We start from the raw sequence: 15,373 nt of genomic DNA on the forward strand, positions 1-15,373 counted from the left end.
TTTAAAATGCCATAAACACCTTACAATAAAATTTAGCGTTTTCGTCCATATAAATCAGACTTCTTCAGATGTGTGACCTAAACCTCATTACAATTATTTTATATTTAACCTATAAACCAAGAAACAATACATTCAAAATTCCAATTAAGGAATGAACCAATGTTTGATTAAAATACATGAATATTCAAACAACCTCATGAATATTTAATTATTCAACATTCCCATCGTGTTACTACTACATTGTCTTTCCTAACCATTCCATGTAATAATTCATAAACATTATAAAATTAAACATCAATTCATTTAAAATCAAATAAATACTATGAAATAAAACCAATCTATATAAAATATACTTAAAATGTATATATAAAATAAACTTTTAAGAATTTAATAGCATGTGAATTGGTTTTAAATTTCTTTTAACAGATCATTGTGAATAAAACAGTGACACCTTCAGTCAACTAAGAATATTACATTCATTAAACAACATTCAGAGCTTAGCAGCCCTCAATTTTAAAAGTGGCATAATAGAAATAAAATCATTTAACCCTGGGTGTTTTCCCGATTCTAGAGTTACTTGCCACCATAATTCTCTGTATTCTATTTGTTCCTCCCATGGGCCGCCCAGTATATCTTTATTAATTTGTTCAAGCACTGTGAAATAAAATTTACAACCATCACATTCCTTAGAATGTTTGAATAGGGCGTTAGTCTCCTTACCCTTCAGCATGTCATAAACATGTTCATAAATTCTTCTTTTTAGGGTTCTTTCTGTTTTCCCCACATAAAAAGATTTACATTTATGACAAACAGCTAAATATATTAACCCCTTTGAATCACAATTGCAATACCATTTACTTCTAATCCACTTTTTCCTACACTCAAGATAAATTTCCGTGGTTTTCATGATGTATTCACACTGATTACAATGTCCACACTTGTATGTACCTAATTTTGTTTTACCCCCTATATATATTTTCTTCTTTTCTTTGTTTTCTAAAATATTCTTTATACTACTTGAATTTTTATATACTAATTTAAAATCTAATCCTCCAACACCCTCCAAATCAGTAAGGGAAACAAGTCTACTCCATTCCTTCTGAAATACATTTCTAACCTTATTATTTATTGCATTGTATGTATTCCAAAACCAAAGCTTGATGAAAATTATTAACAACATCTGAGTCTTTTCCTATTACATTATTACTATTGTCACTATTCATTCTATCACCCTTAATTGTTTTCTATTTGTTTTCTCTACCATTTTCAACTTATTTCCTAATATTTACTACAACTTCCTTAGGGTAGCCTCTTTCAACAAACATTTTTTCCAATAAATCACATTTGATTTTGAAATCACTATTAGCACTGGTCATGCGGCACCCTCTTACAAGTTGTCCCTTCACTATATTTCTTTTACAATGTGAAGGGTGTGCACTTTTAAAATGAAGAAAATAATTACAAAAAGTGGGTTTTCTATAAATCCTATATTCTAATTTATTATTCTTTTTGTAAATCTCCAAATCTAAATATTGTAGGGTGTCATATGACATCTGATGCGTAAATTTAAGAACATTTGTCGTTTTACTAATATATTCCATGAATTCTTCAAACATTTCTCTACTGGCTGTCCAAAAAATAACTATATCGTCTAAAAACCTTCGATACAAAATCCAGCAGGATTTAAATTTTGAATTCAGTACACAAGTTTCCCCCCATCTTGCCAAAACCAAGTTTGCAAAAGTGGGGGCACAAACTGCTCCCATGGCTACTCCTTGTGTTTGTTGAAAAAATTCTCCATTAAATACCAAAAAATTATTTTTTAAAACCATGTCCATTAAACATAAACTTGCTACTTTTTCTTTATGAGATAATTGCCTATCTTCAAAAATAATTTCTTCAAACATATTAATTCCTGATAGGTACGGTATAGATTAAAACAAATCAACTATGTCTATAGTGACAAAAGATAAATCATCAGAATATAAATCAAGGAGACTAACGCCCTATTCAAACATTCTAAGGAATGTGATGGTTGTAAATTTTATTTCACAGTGCTTGAACAAATTAATAAAGATATAATTGGCGGCCCATGGGAGGAACAAATAGAATACAGAAAATTATGGTGGCAAGTAACCCTAGAATCGGGAAAACACCCAGGGTTAAATGATTTTATTTCTATTATGCCACTTTTAAAATTGAGGGCTGCTAAGCTCTGAATGTTGTTTAGTGAATGTAATATTCTTAGTTGTCTGAAGGTGTCACTGTTTTATTCACAATGATCTGTTAAAAGAAATTTAAAACCAATTCACATGCTATTAAATTCTTAAAAGTTTATTTTATATATACATTTTAAGTATATTTTATATAGATTGGTTTTATTTCATAGTAAAAAGTATAATCCAAGGCAGGAAGAGCAGCAAGAAACAGTGATGAAGCCAAAGGTAATCTCCACAAAAAGTTTATTCAAACACACGACATAAATTTCTCCAAGTCCTTCTCTCAAACACACGACATAAATTTCTCCAAATCCTTCTCTCAAGCGCTTTCACTCAGTGCAATACTGAGCTTTATCAAGATAAAAATGCAGGGCAGAACAACCTTATTTGTAAGTCTCTTAATGAGATCATGTGCTTCATTAATTAAAACCAGTCAAGTTGCAATTAAAATTAATTGGTGACCAATTTAAAATTAAACAGCAAGATGTTGTATGAAATACATAAAATCCTAAATAAAATACCTTTTGTTAAATATGTTGTAGTTGAAAAATATGTTATTTAAAAGATATGTCATTTGAAAATCACAAAGCATTCGTGTATAAATAAATAAATATTGTTATATGTTAATGTCCCATGAAACCACATTTGCAGTGATTGATTCTTATAACACTGTTTAGTGTGCAATAAATATTACAATGGGGTACCACGAATAAATGATGTGAGTAATAAATAGTAATAGATAAAAATCAAATGTTAAAAATACAAGAATTACAAATAAAAATAATAATCAAGTATTAAGTGTTCAAACGTTGTTACATAGATTATATTCCCTATACTCAGAATAAATATAAATATAAAATACAAATAATTTGATACAAGTAAGTAATGCTGATAATCTCTTACTAAATGCTGTATGCTATAACTTAGCTCTTCTTAGTTTTAAAACACTACTTAAATTTGTGTAGTCTTTTAACCCTGGCCATTTAGCTGCATCCAGTCTTAGTTGCCATATAAGCTCCCTATATTCCAATTTAGTCTCCCAGTCACCCCCTTTCTTGTCGGGTGTTATCTGGTCTAACACAATGAACTTGATTTCCATATCTGGGCAGGACAAAGAGTGTTTATAAAAAGCATTGGTCTCTTTTTTCTTGGAAATATCGTAGAAATGCTCATAAATTCTTCTCTTTAGAGTCCTTTCTGTTTTCCCAGTATAGAAACTTTGGCATTTTATACATGAGACTAAATATACAACATATTTTGCATTGCAGTTAAAATACCCATTAGACCGGAATATATATTTCCTAGATGGGATGTATATACTATGATCATTCAACATATCAGTGCATTGTTTGCACATTCCACATTTATAAGTTCCTTTCTTGGATCTACTACCAGTGGTATTCGTCATTTCTTTTCTTTCAAATAGCTCTTTCATGTTAGTACCCCTGCGTCTAACAAATGTGGGTTTAGTTGGAACCTTTGTTGAAAAACTCATCATGCAATGTAAGAACTGGTCAATACCTTGTTATTGTTTCCTCTATCAGGTCAGAATTGCTGGAAAATGTGTGTATGTAACTAGTTTGTTCTAGCTGCTGGGTGTTCTTATGCAAGTTATCCACTTGCGGTAACATGCATCCTAAAAGTGGTGGGCATTTTTTTTCTCTACATGCGGAAATTTCCATGACCAAATTCTTGATTAGTTTGGCCGGGTAGCCCCTTTCACAAAATTTCTCTTCTAAAAAGCTAACCTCGTTTGAGAAGTATTCCGCAGTGTTACACATTCTAGAAGCACGGATTAGTTGCCCTTTGATAATTCCTTTCTTTTGATAGAAAGGATGACTACTGCTAAAGTGTAGGTAAGAATTAGAATATGTGGGTTTCCTGTATACTCTTGAAGCAAACTTGCCATTGGTGAAATCCTTGATTATAGTTACATCTAGATAGTTCAAACTAGTGTTACTGACCGAGTGTGTAAAGGTCAAAAAGGAAGTGGTGGAGTTAATGTAATTTACAAATTTCTGAAAATCCACCTCTGTTCCATGCCATAACAAACATATATCATCCAGGTATCTAACATAGTGTTTAATGTGTTTCACCCAGTCTGTGCCAAATATGAAAGTCTGTTCCCATTTGTGCAATACAATGTTCGCATACAAAGAGGCACAAGAAGCCCCCATTGCAACTCCCAATTTCTGTTTGTAAATTTTGCTGTTAAAACAGATGAAATTATTGTTTAACACAATATCCATGAATTTGACTAGCAAATTCACAACATTAGCACCAAGATTGGCTTCTTTGAGAAAAACTTCTTTGAACCAATCCAGACCTGTCAAATGTGGTATACTGGGGAATAGTTGCACTATATCGATAGTTACCATTAAAAGGTCTGGGTGGTACAAATGGGATCCCATACCCTTTAGGAAGTCCCAAGAATCTTTGCATATGTGGCTTAGTGATGTAACAAACCGTTTGAGGATGTAATCAATACATTTCCCCAAAGGTTCAGTGATGCTTCGTTCACCAGAAACTATTGGTCTGAATTTTAAAGGGTCCAGTCCTTTGTGGGTCTTTGGAATACCAAAAATTACTGGGATTCTTGGTTTGACTACAAACAAGTAATTATATAGCTTTTCATTAATGGCTCCTTGTAAAAAGGTGGTCCATTAATAGATAGTTAATTTTGGAATATGCTATGTGTAGCTCATTTGTTGATATCAAGCCATAGTATTTTATATTTATTTCATAGTATTTATTTGATTTTAAATGAATTGATGTTTAATTTTATAATGTTTATGAATTATTACATGGAATGGTTAGGAAAAACAATGTAGTAGTAACACGATGGGAATGATGAATAATTAAATATTCATGAGGTTGTTTGAATATTCATGTGTTCTAATCAAGCATTGGTTCATTCCTTAATTGGAATTTTGAATGTATTGTTTCTTGGTTTATAGGTTAAATATAAAATAATTGTAATGAGGTTTAGGTCACACATCTGAAGAAGTCTGATTTATATGGACAAAAATGCTAAATTTTATTGTAAGGCGTTTATGGCATTTTAAACTGCAGTTATGAGTGTTTCAGCATTCGCTCATTCATTTCTTTCGCCAGTAGCACTTTTGATCGTATTTATTGGTTCTTTGTGGGAGTGCTACCTACATTTTTTGGTTTATTTAATAGCTACTCAGATTCCTAAATCCAAAATAAAATCTAAACAGACTAAGACATTTTTATTGTTTTTTACGCTTTCACCATTCTGAATAAAATATATTTGATTCAGACTAACTAAACATTATTACGTGCTGATATAAATTCTGTTTCAGTTATTTTGCTCATAATGAAATTTTTCGTTTATAGATGTAGGGAAGAAATTCTGTTTCCATTATAATAATGCTTTTTTCCACCTGCCCATTATATATGATATGATGTTAAAATATATCTGTTAGGAAAAATATGACTGATCGTAAGTCATATCAGTAAACAAGCAAGAAATGCTGCTTATTTAAAAATTTTTAAAAAGTAGGTGTGACATTTTTTTTCATACAAGCTCTGCACCATTATTGTTTTTTAAACAAAATTTCTGCTACAGGATTGGAATAAAAAATAATGCTAACACTTTGGTTTGAACAAAAAGGTCTATTTTGTTGTTAATAATGAAATAAAACATTAAAAAGCATATTTTCTTCCTTTCATTGCTGCCAGGGTTGTTAGTGTATGATGATTATCATACTTGATACAATACCTACTCTGTACTGGAGCAAGCAAATGCCTTGTACGATTAGAATCTGCCTGATATACAAGGCCATGTCCAACCCAGAATTGATGGACATGCTCCACCTAAAAAAAAACATATCCCCTCGAGCCACACGCTCCAGGGATCTAAACCTCACCACAACAATAAATAGAACGTGCTGGAAGGATAGACTACTGTCATAGAGACTTTCCATGGTTTGGAACAAGATTCCAATCTACATTAGGCAGAGCTCCTCGCTAACCATCTTCAAGAGAAACCTTGACAAGTGGATGGGAAAAAGAAAGTTTACCCCAAGGATCACTTCAATGGCTCTGCTGGACAGAGGCACAGGGAACTAATCTAAGGGGGCGGCGAAAGCCAACACATTCCGGCTAGGGTTATAAATGCCTTCGGGCAGATAGCCTAGTACCTATCTATGAACCTATGAACCTATAACAACATACATATGTGGATTGGTCATTTTTAATGGTGTTTCCTAAAACAATATTTGTAAATGTGTCTATTTCTACCTCTTTTAAGTGTTTTATTATACCATTTGGTCCTTGTTTGCTGACAAGGAAAATTTTCCTGATCATACTGACTCCTCTGATCATGGGTTTGAGGAGAAAAGATTGTATGACTGCCAAACTACATCAAACTAAAACAATCGTTAGTACAGAGAAACATTTTTTTACATCTCTTTGATGCTTACAGTTTCAAAGATATTCATCATTTCAGTCTGGGAGGGGATTCAAAAGCATGGTTTAAATGGAAATGCATTAGATGTACACTTACATTAAATGTTTGATAGTTGGACTGGACTGAGGGTTAAGCCTGTGAGCTGTTCCTGTGGAACAGGGTTTGATGCCCTCAGCCCTCATTTGCAAAGTCATTCCCAGTGAAACAGCTGGCCTGGAGCATAAAACACTGGCTGCCACAATCAACTACAAGAAAGTTGTCAGAGATGGCTCTAAAGTTAACAGAGACCAAATTTAACATCTGGAAGTTAACTAGATAGAAAACACAAGAGTTCAAGGAATTGCTGAGGGCTCTAGCACCTTAAGAATAAGAAGAAATGGGTGTAGTTGAAAAAGGATGACGACAACTTAAAACAGCATGATTGAGGACTACGGAAAAGATATGTGGCCAAGTCAGGTATAAAAATAAGGTATATAAGGAAAGCAAAGCTGGCAAATGGATGGTGAAGTCCGGGAACTCTTCAAAAGAAAGAAACAACGAAGGAAAAAGTGTGAAATAGAAAAGATGAGATGGCATAAAGAAACTATACCAGGTTGCAAGGCAAAGACAGAAAATAAACAAGACTGTCATACACGTTTCATAAGGAGTTTCATAAGAAATGCCAGCAACAACCTGTTCACCAGTCCACAGGACATCAAAGGCTGATGGAATGATTATTTTCAGCAGCTTCTGAATGAAAAAGAAAAAAAACACAGAAGCTATATTGCCCCAGACATTGCCTATGATGAGAGAAGAGGAGGGGCCCACCATAGAAGAATTAAGAAGAGCACTAAGGAAAATGAAGTCTGGAAAAACAGCAGGTTCGGATGAGGTCACAGCATATATGATAAATATGCTGGGTGAGCTAGGGGAGAAAAAGCAACTGAGGGTACTCATAGCAGGTAGAGAAGAAGGCACATAGCAGATGGCTGAAGAATAAGCATAATAATGCCAGTGTTAATGAACAAAGGTGACATTTCACAACTGTGGGCAGTACAGAAGTATCAAACTCCTGTCCCTTTGCATAAAAGTCCTGGAGGCGGTGACTGATAAGTGAATATGCAGGGTAGTTGAAAGTAAGATGGCAGATGAGCAGTTCAGATTCATATCAGGATGCAAAACAACTGACCTGATGTTTGCAGTGAGACAGATACCTGAGAAGCTATAGATGAGGAAAGACTCCAAATGGGCATTCCTAGACTTGGCGAAAGTATATGACAAGGTCCCAAGAAAGCTGGTTTGGGCAGTCCTGCAGTGGTTTGAGGTCACAGAAACATTGACAGAATTAGTGCAAGCTATGTACAAGGACCCGATGACTCAAGTACAAACAGTGCTTGGTCTCACAGATGGGCTCCCAGTGGGAGTGAGAGTGAATCAGGGTTCAGTTATGGACCCACTGCTGTTTATACTGGTGATTGGCTATATTAGCAAATAGGTTTGAGAGGACTTATCAACAAAGTTGCTGTATGCAGATGACATTGCATTACAGGCAGACTCTCTGGCCAAAAACGTTAACAAAGGATAGGGGAATGGAATGCAAAACTGAAGGCACATGGGATGAAACTAATCACAGATTAGAGTTGTAATCACAGCAAATGGAGAAAATTGGAAGAAGCTGAGCATTGAATTAGAAGGGAAAATAGTGAAACAGGTTAACAGCTTCAAGTATCAGGGAGGGGTGGCTGAGGAGAAGGAAAATCTGAATGAGGAAGTAAAATCTAGAATCATAGGGACTACAGTCAACTAGAACAGAGTGTCAGGTGTATTGTATGACAGAAGAATGCCAAAGGAGCTGAAAAGTAAGGTGCACAAAAGAGTTATGTTACCAGTACTGCTGTATGGTAGAGTAACCTGGGCAGTAAAGGCAGAGCAGTTGAGGATGCTAGAGGTGATGGAGATGAAGTGCCTGCGGAGGGTGATAGGATGGGCACTGTGGGACAGCCAAAGAAATGAGGACATAAGTATAAAATCTATAGTAGCTCCAGTTGTAGAAAAAGTCAGAGTGAACAGATTACTGTGGTTCAGGCACATGTGTAGAAAAGCAGAAGACAATCTAGTTTTGATGACTTGGCGCAGACAAGAAGAAAGCAAGAGGAAATGAGGGCATCTAGCAAAGAGGTGGATGGATTCTGTGAGAGGAGACCTGCAACAGTAAAGCATGAGTGTTTAAGAATTTTGGAGAGTGACACGGAATAGAGAGAAAGAGATGGCAGCAGTTGACAAGACACCCCAACCCCATGTAAAAAATGGAGGTAAAAGAGGGTTTATAATGATGATCCTCATTTTGTCTACTGTGTGACCATAACCAAGTCACTTAACCAGACAGTACCTGGGGGTAACTGGGAATTTGGACTAGACTACTCAGTGGTCCTCTGGACTGCAGGCCTAGTAATAACTATAATTGTGCAAGCCTTTAAAGTTGTACAGCAGAAAGCCAATGAAAATTCAGGGGGATAGTTAAGGTTATGGATTATTAAACAGTTGGCAAGAATATTAGAAATGCATTTAGTAGACACAGCCTTAATTATAATGCAATGTGTGCCACATGTCTGTTGCTGTGATGTATTACAAATAGTCAGATCAAAATGGATGCATGCAAGTGCATGGGTATGTTGAATATGACTAGGGGTGAGGAGTCTTTTTCCTTCGTATCCCCTGGAGTGAGAACTGTCCTTAGAGGCTTTCATCCAGGAAACCCTCAGGAAGTTAGTGCTCTTGGTGGCATATTTTTGGGGTTTAGGATTGGCCAGAATCCCCTCCCTTTTGAGGTGACATAGTTAACCTTCATCACTACTGGGAAAACCAGTGTCCATATACCAAGGAGCTATATGCTCCACCCATGCATGACCTTCATGGAGTACTGTTATCAGCTATAGCAGCCATGTCCATACCTGCCTCTGCATGCCCCCCTCCCACCATTGATTGTATCATTCCCTATCATCCAACAGGGATAAAGTCTAGAAGGAGGAGCAACACCATAAGACCATCTGGGAATCAATTCCCTCCACCCAAGCTGGGCACCTTCAAGTGCTCAAACCACTAATTAAACCAAGGTCACCTTGGGTTGTAGGTAGGACTTTTATCACTCTAGGGCACTGGCTTGCCATTGTGAATGCTAATTCTGATCAAGTACTGTGAGGTAAGATGAGAGGCAATTGGTTAAAGAGCTTTGCAGAAGGAAGTGAGAGGTATAGGTAACTGGGGAAAGAACAGTGAGTCAGTTTTCAGGAAGTACTAACTTTGTATGGCTCATTGTTGCATCAAGGTGTTGTTCAGGGATCTAACAACTAATTTGTTGGGATTAAGACATAGTTATATTTGTAGATGGTGTTGTATGTGTGCATCATATGCAACAAGATGTTTAAGAATTTAAACAATAGTTTGTGCGGATAAATATACAATTATTCTTTACATAATTTGCAATGCAGAAATGAGATGCATCTAAAATCATAAATGCTGTGTTGACTGTGATTGTAAATGATCTGCTGAGCATATACAACACTAAGTAGAAGATACAAGACAAAGAAATCTTGGTAAACTGTGCATTTGCACTGAGAAATTTATAAATGGAGAAAATGTACAAAAGCATGTGTTAATATTACATTGTGCTCAACTCATTTGTAGCTCAATGAACATAGAAAGTATTATGCAAGGGTTTTACTAGGTAAGAAATTGTGATTGATTTCCTTTGTTGAATGAGGCAAGTTTTGGAGACTGCAGATGATAATGTGAATTATTCATGCTGATTGCAGGATGGGTGTTTTTATTCGGGTATTAGATGGTAAGCTACGTGGGCAGTTTTGGGAAAGAGAGAAAGACTTTTTTGGGGGTTGTAAAGTAGAAAGTGAGCTAGTTTCAGGTTATTAATTGCCATCTCATTTTTTAATTCAATCCAGCTGTTGGCTTTCAGTGATGCGGTGTTTGACATTTGGTGCACAGGGTTAAAGCTGTGAGTAGTGCTGCTTTCTATCCGCATTGCCTGAGATGATCTTTGAGATTATATGGTAAGCTTACTATAGATTGCCGATTAAGGCAGAGTTTAAGATCATGTGGATACTGTTGTTTTTTAACCATGTAGGTAAGGCTTTCCTGAGATTGTTGCTATGTAGGCATATAGAATCATTCCAGCAAATGTTTGATTCTAGGAAATTCAAACTAATAGTTGCATTCTTTCCACGTGCTTCTTTTTACAATTAAGAAATAATTTTTGCAATACAAAAATGAGATGTGTCTATAAATATAAATGCTAAATTGACCATGATAAATAGTGTACATTAATTGTCAGTGAATAAACATAATCAATTTTTGGTAATTCTGAAGGGACTAGCATTCCAAGTAATACTTTGAGTAGTATACCACACAATGTGTATAGATGCCCCCACTGCTGATCAGAAATGAAAGATTTTCCTGATTTATTATTAACGATTAACAGTTTCAGCAAAACATTATAATCTGAATTTGGAATGGAAATGTTGTGCTTCTAAGAGAGATTATTAATATGTTCTTTTCCTTGGAAAGAAACAGTTTCTGTTGAAAATAAAGGTATTTTGGTAAGGTCTCTTTTCTGAGGAGCAGCAGTGAGATATCGTCTGGAAAACTGCAACTAACTTAACTGAAACAGATTGTAAAAACACTGATAAAATTAATGGGCCTTGTTTAGATATATACTTTTGACTGTCTAGAGCTATTGTATGAAGAAATGCCCAAGAACACAATGCATAATTACAAAGGTAACTGCCCACAAAGGCCTCCTAAGTGATATACTACTCCCTATTATATTATATGGTGTGAGCAGATATGCAGGAAGCAGCATGAATAGAGCTACGACTGCATTTCAGATACAAAAACATGGATGTTGTTATACTTACAAGTTACAAGACAATGTGCATTACTGTGCCATTAGAGGGGTCCAGTACAGTGTGTATACCACCAACATGTCCTGTGAATGTACTAGAGGAAGAGCTTAGCTGTAATATATCACATGGCAAAACACTGCACATGGCTATTGCTTGCCCTCTAGACAGTTTTAACACTCACCTGGCCTGTACTTTGTCCCAGACCCTGAAATTATTTTTGCAGATGTACAACATCATAGTGTTAATCCATATAGCTAGTCCTTTAGATGTACCAGGCACATCCTATGAGTACTGTAGGTGTATAGCAGGGCTGTACTGTTCCCATTTAAATATTGCAGTCCATTGCTCATGGTCATAGCTTGCCCTATTAATGTATGAGGCAGGGTTGTGATTGCATTGCACCTGTCTAATGGCACAATAATGTTCAGTGTTTATGGTACAACAGCTAGTACTCTTGCCTTTGGTGCAGAAGGCTGTGGGTTCTAGTTTCACATCAAGTAGATGGATTGTGATATTGCAGTGCAGCATTGGGTGGAGGTGCTGCACTCCTGAGAGTTTCATCCATTGGATGAGATGTTAAAGCAAGGTAAAACAGCTAGGACCAGCTCTAAGGTTAACTGTCACTCCAGACACAAAATATTCACAGAGAGCAAGGTAAAGTCCAGTGATCAGAAACACTTGGCAGATAATAGTAAGTAGCAAACTTGTTTATTTAGAATACATAAAGCTTTCAGGACAATGCCCTTCCTCCGGGTGTTAACAAAAAATACAAACAAAACAAGTTTGCTAATTACTAATATTTCCTGCCTAGCATTTCTGATTACTTGACTTTACCTTGCTCTATGTTAAAGCAAGGTCCCATCTTCCTGAGTTCCTAGCTCAGGTGGATGTAAAAGATCCAATGGTGGATGCCAAAGATCCAATGGTACTTATCACAAAGAGTAGATCTTTATTTTATACATATATTTACATCTTTACAAAATGTATATATTTGCAGGCATGTATATTCACATTTATATTTTTCTTTTAGTATTTATCACATTTTTAATGTCCTTATTGTTGCTGTTCCATAATTGACCCCTTATTCCTTCCATAGCCATAATTACATTTTTGCAATATATTTGCCAAAATCCAATTCCTATTAAATAACATTTCATTCAGTCTTTAATTCCAAATAACCCATATTACATAAAATAAATTCTCAGCTACTCTTTCGACATATTCTTTTTATTCTTATAATAGCAATACATAATCATATTCATATGTGTTCTTATAATAGCAATACATAATCATATTCATATCTAGATTGTTTTGTCATTAATATTCACAAAAAATGCCTTCAATTTTTTCCCAGAGCTGCACCACTCTTTTACATCAAAAATATGCTTGGTTGTCTCTTCCTCCCCACAAAGTAAACATTCAACTTTATTTTTATATGGCATATTCCCTTTTACTGATAACTTATTTATTACCTGTCTTGCCACACGACTTTTCCTTGCTTTAATGCCTTTAACCACTAGTTCTTGTAAAATATTCCACATATTTACACAGTAATATTGTTTCATCACATTATTATACCATATCCTTCTATTTTTCTCTATATCATCAATTTTTATTTTCCATTTTTATTTTACCTTTAATACCATCCACAATTTCTCTCACAACTAATAATAATTCTTGACATCCTTTCCCTTTTATACTATATATAATTTCTTCCTTAATATCCCTTATCCTTCCTTCTAGTCTCATAAACAATTTATAATTGGCGTTATTTACTGTAATGGGTCTCCCTTTTTTTATTTCGCTCTTCTCCTCATTCTTCCACATAAAGTTTAATATCTCATCACATAACTCTTCAAACCCTTCCTTTAACCATTCATTCAGTACATTTAACAAATACTCTTTGCCAAGACATACATTTCCTGTACATTCCATACCATATAACATCTGGGCCTGCTGAATCAACTTTTATTTTCCAAAGTACTTCATCCAATTCACTAATACCAATTTCTTTTTCAAATTCTCCCTTAACTCATTGTGTATTTTTTTTACTTTCCATTCTTTCTTATTTTCCATCCTTTTCATCTTATACATATTTTCTTCATCCTGTACTACTATACTCATAATTTGTTCATGCTCCTTGTACCTCTCATTTTATTTCATTTCTGTCATTATACTAATATCCTTCTTTACTATTTTACCCAAATATGCAGATACTTCCTCCCTTCTCCCTTATAAATAATATCTCTGGTTAAACAGTAACGCCTTAGTTTTTTTCTCATTTTCTTTTATATAGTTCTTTTTCTGTAGTATGATGATCTCTTGTAGTATCTCTAAAACATTTCTTTACACTTTGCCATAGTTCTCTTTCTCTACCTTTCTTTCATCATTCTGCCATTGAAAAAAACACCATTCAGACCAGTTTTTATAGAAGTCCCTCATGGTTATATGATCCTTCCAGAATTGCAATACTTCCCATTCTCCAATTTCATCCCATAATCTCTCATTTGTTCATTCTATTCCCTTTCATATTTTGATATACTATCTCTTTCTTCCATTACCTCCCCCCATATTGCTAATTTTCTGAAAAATCAATCACAACTTTATCACCATCTGCTACAGTTAAGCCTTCCAATAATACAAAATAATGTCAGATCCAGTTGTCCCCTTCTGTAAGCCCATTGACTTTTGTTCCTCACAGATAATTTACCACACCTTATCACTTCCTGTATTTTTTATATCTTTCCCTTTCTTATATTTTCCTCTTGAATCATAATTAAAGTCCCTTGCAATTCTAATTTTCACATTAATCACCACAGAGTCTAATATTTGATGAAGCAGATTCTCTCTATCCTTGTTAGTTATATATGCAAGTAATGCTATAATTCTGCAAACATCCACAACAGTCAACCTTCCCATCCTTACCAATGTTATGTTTAATATTTTCACTGTTTTTTACACAACACAGTCACTCCAAAACAACATTCACTTCCTAAGTCCTATATTATATTTCCACCCCACAATTTTTCTGTTTGCAGTCTCTTCACTTATTCTGTTAGAGGATGTAATATTCCTGATAACATTCACATCACATTTAGCACACCATTCCACGGGTCTATAGGCAAGTACTTCACTAGCTGCTGTTGTGGGCCATTATAGGCCTATTCAGTTTCCCCTTTTGGCTCAAAATAACCTATTCTTACACTTACACTAAGTGTATTCTTACACTTACACTAAGTGTATTCTTGCACTTACACTACAGCAAAAAAATGGAACTCACTTCCTTCCCTCTTAAGAGTTACTACAAGCTACGAACAGTTCAAATCCCTTCTCCATTCCCACCTTTCCCAAAATTGGAAATGTAATTGTATACTCCCTACCTAGATCTTATTTCATCCTATTTTCCTTCTTCTTTACTTCTCCACTTAACATTATAGTTGCATAAAAACAAGATTTTCTTATGTATACTGCCTAATGTACCTCATCTTTGAATAATTGTTAAAATATTGTACTATTAGAACTCTGAGTGTTTTTGTGAATAATGTATTAGTTTACTCTCTTTCTGCTGTGTTTTTGTGTTCAATGTATTATCATCAATGTATGCTTGTATTTTTGTGTGCAATGTATTACTTCATTGTATTATCATGGAGCTTTTCTCCCCGGGCCTCCACTGAAAACGGGCTTTCGAGCCCAGTGGACTTCCCCGGTTATCAAACTGGAAATAAAATAAATAAATATTCTGTTTGATTATAAACTGACCTTACCCATCCAATGGTAGATAATGCTATACTTCCAATAATGAGAATAACTGGGAATATACCACA

General features: G+C 34.9%; 1 protein-coding gene across 2 annotated transcripts in view; it reads left to right on the top strand.

Annotated features, from left to right (window-relative positions):
• The window catches only part of LOC122792986 (diacylglycerol kinase beta-like), a 4,078,579-nt gene that overhangs the window by 337,656 nt on the left and 3,725,550 nt on the right, over nucleotides 1-15,373 (top strand). The gene's annotated exons all lie outside the window — the stretch shown is intronic.

Source organism: Protopterus annectens, chromosome 2.part0 (genome assembly GCF_019279795.1).
Source record: "Protopterus annectens isolate FY-2018-M chromosome 2.part0, PAN1.0, whole genome shotgun sequence".
NCBI lineage: Eukaryota > Metazoa > Chordata > Ceratodontiformes > Protopteridae > Protopterus > Protopterus annectens.